Source organism: Enoplosus armatus, chromosome 23 (genome assembly GCF_043641665.1).
Source record: "Enoplosus armatus isolate fEnoArm2 chromosome 23, fEnoArm2.hap1, whole genome shotgun sequence".
Lineage (NCBI taxonomy): Eukaryota > Metazoa > Chordata > Actinopteri > Centrarchiformes > Enoplosidae > Enoplosus > Enoplosus armatus.
The window spans coordinates 3598709-3610038 of NC_092202.1; positions in this window are offsets into that span (position 1 = coordinate 3598709).

An 11330-nucleotide genomic window follows, 5' to 3' on the forward strand; every position below is an offset into this window, starting at 1 on the left:
ACATCCTCTCCTTTTGCTGTTTTCCTCTCCTCCTCTTCCCTTCCCTTTCTCCTCTCTCCTCCTTTCATTTCTCCTCTCCTCTCTTGTGCTGTCTTTTCTTTTCCTTTAATCCCTCTTTTCCTTGCCTCCTCATCTCTTTCCTTTCCTCTCATCTCTCCTCTCAACTCTTTCCCTCTCTTCTCCTCTCCGTCCTGCTCCACCCTTTTTTCATCAGCTCACCCTCTCTCTCTCTCTCTCTTCCATTTGAAATGTAAAAGCTTTATTTGAATGATTGCTCCCTAACAAAAACAAAAAACAAAAACGCGATTAACATCACAAATCACCGACAACAGGGACGGCATGCTAATCACATCGGCACATTAAGAAAACCTTCCACCTCCTCTTTCACCATCCATCTCTTTCTGTCTGAGAGACTTATCTGTTCATTCGGCAGTGTGTGTGTGTGTGTGAGAGGATTATGCAGCATCAGAGCCAGATTTGGTCCGTATGCTCCAAGGCAATCACCCCCCTCCTCCACCCAACCCCACCCCCCACCAGCAGCAGCAGATTATGTGTCCTTCGCTGCACAAACCTCACAGGCAGAAGCCAAAAACTGGATGATATTTCAAAAACACATCGACACACAAACACGAAATGTGGCTAAACTTGAAGAAATGTGTGTGTTCGTGTGTCCGAGGGAGGGAAAGTGTGTGTGTGTGTGTGTGTGTGTGTGTGTGTGTGTGTGTGTGGCTGTCTCTGCCCATCTGTCCATCTAAAGTACGACAGAGTGTCATTAGATTCTCTCTGGCTGTTTTATTTTTTTTGCGCATATCACGGGTGTGTGTGTCTATTAATAAACGCACAGAGGTACATGAGACAGGATGTGGTCGCCATGGTGCAAGGTCCTCCCACGCCTTGTTCTGACTCTCTCCGTGTGTGTGTGTGTGTGTGGTCAGACGGCGTGTTTATGCATGATAGATGATGCAAGCCATTTCTGTTGCAAATGATCCACGTTTGCTGTGCTTCTTACCGTTTCTTGCACAGTTTGATAGAATTTTTGTTTGTAAAAAGTTGTCAAGGACAGAAGGGTGACGCATGCAAGACACACACACACACACACACACACACACACACACACACACACACACAGTGGCAGGAAGCCTGGTTTACTTTCTGTTTGATTAACAGGAGAGAAAAATGTCCAGGTGAAAACAGAGTGATGAATTCTACTTTTTATTATTTGTGTGTGTGTGTGTGTGTGTGTGTGTGTGTGTGTGTGTGTGTGTGTGTGTGTGTGTGTGTCCTTACATTTCCAAGCTGAAGGTTGATTCGAAAGTCAGGCTGTTACCATGGCAACCCCCGCATGCCTTTGCATTACCAAGTTTAAATGTCAGGAAAGAAATAAAAAAAAAAAAAAGAGAGGGTGAAAATATGTGTAATTAACAACGGCAGGCCTGGGTCAGCTGTTATTTGCAAATTATACGCGATGTTTGTTTTTAGCCACCTTCGAGCGCCACATGTGGGGGGGGTTTTACAGCATCAGGACGATCCAGGTGGCATCTGCTTGTGTCTCAAGCATAAAATAGTGCATTTAACATGCTCACAGGTGTGTTTCTGTGCTGATTAAATAGCTTTGGATGCCACAAAGTGTTAAAAACAAATGCTAAAAATCCTTTGTAGGCTATAAAACCCCACAGAAACGTGTTTTTTATGTTTTAGGAGCAGAGGTGGATTTGTATGTCCACAAGGGGAATCCAGTGCTTCTATTTATAAACTAACACACACACACACACACAGCTGGGAGGCTGTGAAGAGTTAAAACCATGCCAAATCTGACGGATACAAATAACTGCACCACTCTCTCTTCCTCTCCTCCTCTTCTTCATTCCCTTTCCATCTGTTTTCTTGTTTTAGATTTTTCTTTCTTCCCTCTCCTTCCCAAGCCCTCATTTTATTTCTGCCTTTCCGTGCACCCCATCACCTTGCCTCTCCTCTGTTTTCCCACCTCCTCCCCTCTCTCTCTCTCTCTCTCTCTCTCTCTCTCGCTCTCTCTCTCTCAGTCTGCCATCTGCTGGAGAACAGGAATAACTGCAGCCTTTTAAAATCACAGCTGGCGACACGGGGCGAGCTTCATTTGGCATTCCGACGGTGTCCGTCCGGGGACAGCGTGGCCTCGTGATTAACAAAAACACGTCCGTATTTGAAAGGTCAGGAGGTTCGGTGTCTGCAACAGCCAGCGTGCGTCTGTTTTAATTAGTTCTGGCAAAGACACACCTGAAAGTGTCAGTGTCTCTGTGTCGTTTCCAGTAACTCATGAATAAGCTGCTGTCCATTGTTGAGGAAAAACTCCAGCTTTATACTGAAGATCGTCTTTAAATTTAGGATCTCATTAACTGAGTTTGTTCTGTCCTCAAAAACAGAAAAAAAAGATTTACTTAATTAGATAAATAAACTCTTTGCACACTGCTATTATGTTCCCCAAAATTAGGACATTTCACGGTTCCTTCCACAAAAGAGGATGTTGGTATCTCTGCCATTGTTTAGAAAAAGAAGAAGCTTGAGTTTCTGGCTAAATATATATAAATGTTGATGAAATGCCAAAACACTGCAGAGGAGTTTATAGTACTATGAGATAAGATTTTACAACTCGGTCAAGTTCTCACTCTGACAATCGTTTGATCCTTCGCCTCGATGCTGCCAAAGTCATCAGGAGACTAACCCTGTTCCCGTCACTAATTATTCTACCGGGAATGTTTGCCTGCACACATTGTTATTGGCTCTGACTGGTGATGTTGCAGAGCCATGTTCAACTTTTACAGCAGAGCGAGGAGACACAGTAGTAATGTTGCTCCGAACTTGGCAAATGAGCTTATTACAGTTCCCAAACTTTGAGCTACATTCTCCACAACAACCTAATCAGACTTTCAAGGTCGATATTTAACAAACAATCCCTTAAATTATATATTTTTTAAAGAAATGACTCTCAGGGGGACAAATTATATAATGGAGGCAACTGTTTCTTAATGCATTTAGTTGTATTTCTGTCCTACAGTTTCTTGGGACTCATCAGCTGTCACCGGCTAAAGTCAGCCAGTATGTTGAGGATGAATGTGGAACAGTACAAATAAACATACATTTTTAACTTAAACCTGCACACACAAATACGTATTAACCCGCAAATGACAAACCAAGTTACAAAAAAAATACACGGAACAAAAGATGTAAGAAAGTCATAGAATAATCACTAAACTATGGAAGAGCATGACCAGAAGAAATGAAGGAGTGAGTCAGGGACAGGATCCTCCTCGGGGTTGATTCTAGCTAGTTTTGTTTTGGAAATATGAGTATGATGTACGACTTTGAACTGTGCGAGTGTGAGGCACACTAATATAGAGGAGGAGTGTGTCTTGCTGAGGGCCGAGCCCCAAATGTCACATGAAAAATTTAAATGTTGAGGATGTTTCTACCCATCCTTCTGCGCTATCGTCTCCTTGATCTCTGCAGTATTTCTTTGAAGAAAAATAAAATAAGATTAATACTTTTTCTATCGGCATTTCACTAAAAATACAGAAAAACAATCAGGAATCCCAATGGCACCTAATTATGGTCACATGAACACTGAGTTTTGTCTGGTGCTAACAGGCTAACGTGTGTAAATGAATCCGGTATGATCACTAATGAAGCAGCAGAGATCCAGACTGGCCTGCATGTTTCTATCTGCCCTTTCTCCCATCAGAGCACAAATGGACTAGACAGAGATAACATGCCTTTTATCAGAGTCATTTCACATCAATAACTTTGCTACAAGACTCATTAAAGTCACTAATGAAGCTCTTTGACCTGATTCTGGGATTGATTTAACCACGAGTGATTTGAGAGGAAGATGGGGAGGCGAGAAAAAAACCCGCCAAAGTTTTGGAAAGGAAAAGCAGAAAAAAAGAAAAAAAAGACTGAAGGGAATTGAGAGGGAGAGACAGCAGGACGGAGAGAGAGACATGGAGACAGACAGCGAGAGAGAGAGAGTTGGTGTCAGTGAGTGAGTCTGCAGGGAACAGCATGTTTCTGCTCATTAAAGACAGAATGATATGCCGACTGGCAGAAAACATACACACACACACACACACACACTCACACTCTCTCGCTGTAATTTTCCTTGGCAGATGAGACACTGATCTGACACTGAAAGCAGTCCGATGACAGCGCGTAGGCAGCAGACGTGAACACACACACACACACACACACACACACACACACACACACACACACACACACACACACACACACACACACACACACAGAGTCAGGACAGCTCATGCGGTCTGGCAGGACATGAGTTTGTGTGATCACAGTGACGTTTCCAGCTCTCTTAAGCAGAGTGGGGTGCCACTAACCTCTCCATCACTTTGACTTGATGTGACTGGCTATATATGTGTGTGTGTGTGTGTGTGTGTGTGTGTGTGTGTTCTTGTATGTGTAAGTATGTTTCTAAACTTATTTCATGCCCCAAATCATTGTTCAAGCAGGAGCAGCCATTACCCTATGTGTGTGTGTGTGTGTGTGTGTGTGTGTGTGTGTGTGTGTGCGTGCATGCATGCTCTCATTGGCAATCAGACAGGTTCTTCCAGCTCTATTTATAGCCTCAAGGAAATAGGCTTGTTCTTACATGAACACACAGACACACACACACACACACACCTGAGAGCAGGGGTGTGTGTCGTGTAAAATAGAGGAAGACCTTATTTGCATGCTCTGCCTTATCTCCAGGGTGTGTGTGTGTGTGTGTGTGTGTGTGTGTGTGTGTGTGTGTGTGTGTGTGATAGAGAGAGAAATACACACATTCACACACACACACACACACACACACACACACACACACACACACACACACAAAAGAGGTGTGTCCTACACACCTGAGGGGGCGTGGCTACCTGACAAGGGAAGTTTGAGAGGGAGGAAGTAGAGTTGTATTGTTTGAGGAGCTGCTGGTGTGAAAGGAGAGTTGACTGCTGAGGTGGGGTGTATAAGGGAGCGATTTATAGACAGAGTTAAAGGCATATTTTGGGGAGAAATAGCAACAAAAAGGTAGAATCAATCTTTTTCAAGAAGAGGAAGAAGAAAAACATGTGTAGAGAACGATCCAAATAGCATCAGGAAAGAGTCAAAGTTGAGAGAGTGACTTCCTCTCCACATCAATACCTGTGAGAGACCTGTGCTAAGCTAATACAGACAGTGAGGTCATCAATGCCGGGGTTGTGTCAGCCCAGCGGGTGCTGCATGGCTCCCCTGTTGTTTCGCTGTGAGGGAGGGGGGCAGGGTGACGACGACCAGCTCAGCCACGAGGACCAACTGGAGTCCTGTCACGTTGAGAAATCACAGGAGCGTCGCCTGGTAGCAGAGGTCAGTGTGTTGGAGACAATGTGCTGGATGTTTTGGATAAGAAATGGTGTGTTTTAAAGGCTGTGTTGCACGTTTGGTTGATTCTGGTTTTATTCTGAGATGTTGGGAAGCACAGGAAGCTCCTGTATTCACACTGTGTCTGTGTGGTCTCCACTTAGGTTTAGTGCTTAGTACAGAGTTTTTGTTATTCTTTTCAACAAACTCCCATGAAAAGACCAAAACCAACAATGTGTTTGTCCTTCCTCCCTACCTTGTCTTTAACACTCAGCTCCAAGCCCGTTGGTTCCTGCTGAAGACGTACATTTTCACAAATAAGGTCACAAATATTTACTTCATTTTCCAAAAAAAAAAAAGGCTCAGGAACTTGCTAAAAAAAGCCAGTATAGTTTTTAGCAAACATTCCTCAAACAATATATAGAAAATTGTGCTTTTCACGGGGGACTATTTTCTTCTTTGTAGCTCATTTATGAGTTTTTAATAGTTTCTGGACATCATTGCACAGAAGAACAGGTTATATCAGGCTTTGATTGCACAGACAGCACTTGTTAGTATTTTGATCTTTTTCATGGAATCTGTTGACAAAACAGAAAATTATAGAATATTTTCAGCCTGATCCTTGCAGGGATTGAGTGTTTGCAGACATTAAAGACATCACTCTGTGTAGGTTCAATTATGAATCAGTTTATTGGGGGAAAAACAAAAAATGATTCATTAATGCGTCTTCTGAAGTCAGATGAAATCCATGAGCAACAAAATTAGAAATGTACACTGCTTTTCAGAACTTTACAGCAGTTAAATACAAAAAAATCACAACAGTAGGTGCAACTGTTCTCCAAGCTTTAAAGTTGTAGAGAAGCTCATCTCCATCATTTTGCCCTTGTCGGTGGCACCAGTGTAAACTGTCTGCTGCAACAAACCTGTGTAAATGTCCACATGTTGGTCTCCAGGTCTCTCAGCTCTCTAGGAAATAAATAGAAGTCCAGTGATTTGTTGATTGTTTACAGTGTGAACACCGAAGGTCAATCAGTCGTGCAGGACTGTGTGTGTGTGTGTGCGTGAATTGGCGGGGTGGGGGTAGACAGGCGTGTGTTTGTATGAGCGTGTGCACTCGGTTGGGTTGTTAAATGTAGCTGACTCAAAAAGAAACGGGGTTGAATCAGTCTGATTTGTGTGTGGGTGCTCTTCAGAGCTCTGTTTGACTGTGAGTGCATTTTGCAGATGAGTAAGTAATGTGTGGTAATGTGCTCTTGTGTGCATATCCACTTCACAGCTCTTCGATGTTTGTGTGCACATCAGGTCTGCTGGGGCTGATTGTTGTGATGTAATTAGTCCTGCTCTAATGAATACACTGATCTGTCTGACAACATCTCTCAGCTGGAGAGGAGCGGAGGAAAACACCAACAAGGGTGTGGCTGCAGTTTGACCACAAGCCGGTGCAGAACCTGACCTTTGCATACACTGTATGTTGCGCGTATGAAGACATATGTACAGTACACGTGTGCTCTGCTGATATGCCTCTCTGCAGAGTACAACTAGCCAATCAGAAGGCAGCCAGACATCTTAATAAGTCTTATTCAATGAGGCGACTTGACTAAGAACACATTGAAATGGCCCAGAGGAGGTGTTGTGACAAGGTCACACATGTTGCTTACATGTGCAAAATAATGTGAGTATTTCGAGTGAAGGCAGTCTAATTTATTCTGTATCAACAGTCACCATAGAAACCGTTGTACGTGGTTAAACTTTCCACCCAGATTGTGGGAAACAAAGGTTTCATTGCCTTGTCATTTGGAGCTCTGGAATCAAAGTGTTTAAAGGCTAATGTCATACATGCAGATTCAGTGTTGTTCACCAGATGCAAACACATGTGTGGCTGCTCTCACAAATCTGCCCTCATGAGTTTATCGATAACCCGCCCAAGTGTCAATAAGTAAGTGGTTACACCCATCTGCAAGCCCACTTTCAACACAAATAATGTAAACTTTGTTTCTCTCAACTCCCAGTGTTAATTCTTGCTGTCCACATAACACTTGTTTTCACACCAATCACGAAACGTGATGGTTTACTTCCCCTATATGTTATTCATTATATGCCAGTTTATTAGGTACAATTAGCTAACACTAATGCAGTCTAATAATACAGCCCTGCTCTAAATCTTCCCTTCATGAATGATGTTATGTTCCGTTTCTGTTGAAACTGTCAGTGTTTTTTTGAGGCTGCAGTTTGTGGTGCAGTTCAGTTGTATTGCGTTATGTTTCTAATATTTAGTCTACTCTCATTGATATAAATGGTGGACAAAATATTAGCAACACTGAACATTGCAACGATTGTGAAGGTAGGATTCATTGTAGGTCTGTTGTATTAGCAGCAGTTTTAGCTATCTAGCATCTGAACACATACTGTATTTTAAACTCAAATACTCAAGTTTTTCCCTATATCTTCCATATTTCCTATTTTGCTAAATGGCTAGACGATATTTTCACAGGAAAGTAAGCTAGCCTAGCCAGATGTTAGCAACTGGGGATTAGCGATACACCACTTAACATGCAGCCACCAGCCGCTAAACTGTAAGTTTCACACCTAGTTTGCAACATCCTGAGTTGGGTCTAACTTACAGTACGTCCTTCAGCTATATCAGTGGTTGCTATGTCATTAGCCTCTTTTGTCAAACAAAAACACTCTGATTAGCTCCTTGACTGATGGCTCCTGTTGGTGTTGGTGTTGCTGTGGCAACCACGGATAAGCCCGATTGGTGGAACAGGGGTGTTGCACCTCGCCGTTATCAGGTGGTTCAGTTAAAAGACCTTTACACCTTCTTGTTTGTGTGTTTTCTTCTTTCTTCTTCCTCCACAAGGCTTTGCCTGTGCTTTTGTCTTCTTCTCTTTTATGTCGAGTTCCTGTTTGTTGTAATTGCTGCATCGCACCTCTTTGTGTTGTTTGTTTTGCCTTTCTCACTCTTCGCCGCTGTCACAGCTCTGTTTCTTTTTCCTATCTCCTCTCGCTAATGATCCATACCATTGGGCTATCCATCATGGTTTCCACCATCAATCCCTCCCTTCCTCTTCCTCTATTTCTTTTCTCCCTCAGGGTATTAAAGCACATTTATTCTTAGGAAGAAACATGCACTCTGGGAGCACAAGATGTGTCATTACAAGGCGGGATATCTCATGGACACACATGTTCACATACACATGCAGAGATGCAGTTGAGCAATGAGATAGCGATGGAGCGATGAATTAGATTTATCACCTTTATCACCGCCAAGGCCATTACTGCAAAGACAGACGGGCAGAGAAAGTGAGACAGAAACACATAAGATGAAGAGGAAAGAGAGAAACCCAGTAAGACATCTAAAAGAGGGGAAAGGATGGAGGTAAACAGATGCACAGAGGGAAGGAAAAAGTGGAAAACCTACCTCTAATTGCATCAACAGCAAGGTCATTCAAGATATTAATTTCCTTCACGTTCCCTCCAATGTAAACATATTTGCTCTTCCTCTTTCCTTGTTAGCTGACTTGCTTGTTCTAGCTGTAATTATAGATCGCTAAAGATATTGGCCTTCATGCTAGTTACTGTAGGATAAAATGCACAGATGCAGCCCACTAACTTAACTACTGTACAAGATACAGGAATGTACGAGATGCTAGCAACATAGCTTTTATGTTGCTTGTATTTTATCTTGTATTAGCTTGTAAGCTAAGTACTGTACAAGATGCAGTAATGTACAAGATGCTAGCAACGCAGTTTACAAGCTAACACAAGATAAAATACAAATAACATTAAAGCTAAGTACTGTACAAGATGCTAGCAATATAGCTTACAGGCTAATACAAGATAAAATACAAGTAACATAAAAGCTAAATACTTTTATGCACAAAGACAGTAGCTAGCACAGGCATATTGGCGGGCAACTGTACTAGCTAGCAACTAGCTAGCAATTGTTTTTGATATGTTAGCCAATATGCTACTTGAGTTCCAGCTTGATACCAAAACAATACCTTCTGATACCTTGGTTTAATATATATCACATTATAAAAGTTTCATGATTTATATCTGGAAATATAAGACGCAAACAAAACTACAAATTTGACCAAGCCAATTTTTATTACTTGACACTTTTCAATCTACTAGTGTTGAGGTTTGACATGCATAGCTAGCACACACTAACTTTTTCCCTTCTGGTCCATTGTATTTGATAATGTGTCTTAAAAGCTTAGTGTTTATAAGACTATTTGGACTTTCGTCGTTGGGTTGTATCAGTAGATTTAGAGAAAGCTTGGTTGTTTTGTAATTTACTAAATTAGAATTATGTTTACGAGAAAATGTACTTTTTGTATTAATGTCCAACCCAGTGATACATTGAATTGAGTAACTTTGTGTATTGTTAACTTCAATGCAACATTAATGAGAAAACTAAAGCCTGTCATTTCAAGCGTATTGTATCTGCATAGAACCCTGATTTAGATTGATGCCATTATCACATTATGTTATTGCATCGTCGTACACACAGTTTCTGTCTTACATTTGAAAGTTTTTTCTGTTTTCCAAGCTGTCAGCTTGTGGTATGTATGTATGTATGTATTTGTCATGCAGGTGGCAAACCTCCTGTCTGAGTCTTGTACCGATCTGGAGACCCTGCCAAGTCACTGCTGAGACAACTGCTCCGGGTCAGCCCGGTCTGAGAACTCTGATAGATTACGCTAGAAAAACAACGTACCTGTGTTAGAGAGTGTTTTGTCATTGCCTGTCATGTGTTTTGTTTTTTATCACAGTGCAATTTAGCAGTCAGCTCCTGATTTGGAGACAGCAAAAACAATATCCTTTCCACCTCTCTCCCACTCTCCTTTTAGCACTTCTTCGTCAAATCATTCTGCGGTCACCAAATCGTGTTACACGTCAATAAAAGTCTGACCCTTGTGCTCTTTAACACTGAGAGCTTTTAATGTTTATGATATAGTATAATCTTGGCCTATTGTACCGCTAAATTCAATGTCGGGCAAATTGCTGAAATTTAAATACGATTATTGTGATTAAATTACCAGTTGATTTACACACGTTCAAACTATTTCAACATCTTTGACACATATTCACATACTTGAGGACACAATTTATCTTTGCCCGCAGGTTGTAGTGGCAGTGCAGGTTGTGCAAGCTGTGTACAAATGACGTAAAGAAAACTGGGAACTGGGTGATAATTATATGACCTGATTCACTGTTTTCGCTGATAACAGTATGAAGGCATTTGTCTCGGAGGCTTTTGCAATAGAGCAGCCTGGTTAGTCATTTCCTGTAGTATCTAATCATTTGGGACACATTTAATGTATTGCTTTCTCTTAAAATCTGTGTATTCCAGCTCAGGTTGTTGCATTTGTTTTTAGCGACTACGTTCCCGTTTTAAGGAACTATCGGATGTCGCCACTCAAACATTTCGAGTTAATCCATTCCAGCTTTATCAAACTGCATGTGTTGAGACTGATGCAGGCGCATTGGTTATCGCTACGGGAAAGTCACGGGCTTGTCAACGGAGGGTGATGTAACACATGCTGCCGTGGCGACTCGTGCAGGAATGTTGCTGCATTAGGTGATAAACGTGCAGGTATGGAGTAACGTGATCTGATTGTATCAGTGTGTGCATGTGCCTGCGTCCGTGTCTATCGCTGGCATCCTCATGTTCGAGAAAACGAGGATCTCCATGGCGACCCCCCCCCCCCCCCGATGTCCTATCTCAAATTGATTACCCATGGTGCATTCTGTTCCTCTCAGGGCATGTATTCATAAATAGAGAGAGAAAGGGAGAGAGAGAGAAAGGATGAGTGCATGATAAGCAGAAACACAGACGAGGATCAAGTCAAACAACAGCCACCTTTAATAGAATCAGTGGAGAGTTTCTGCTCCGCAAATCCACAGAGCCCGATCATGTATTCTGCCCGTGTTCGTCATTTTCATGCAGACAC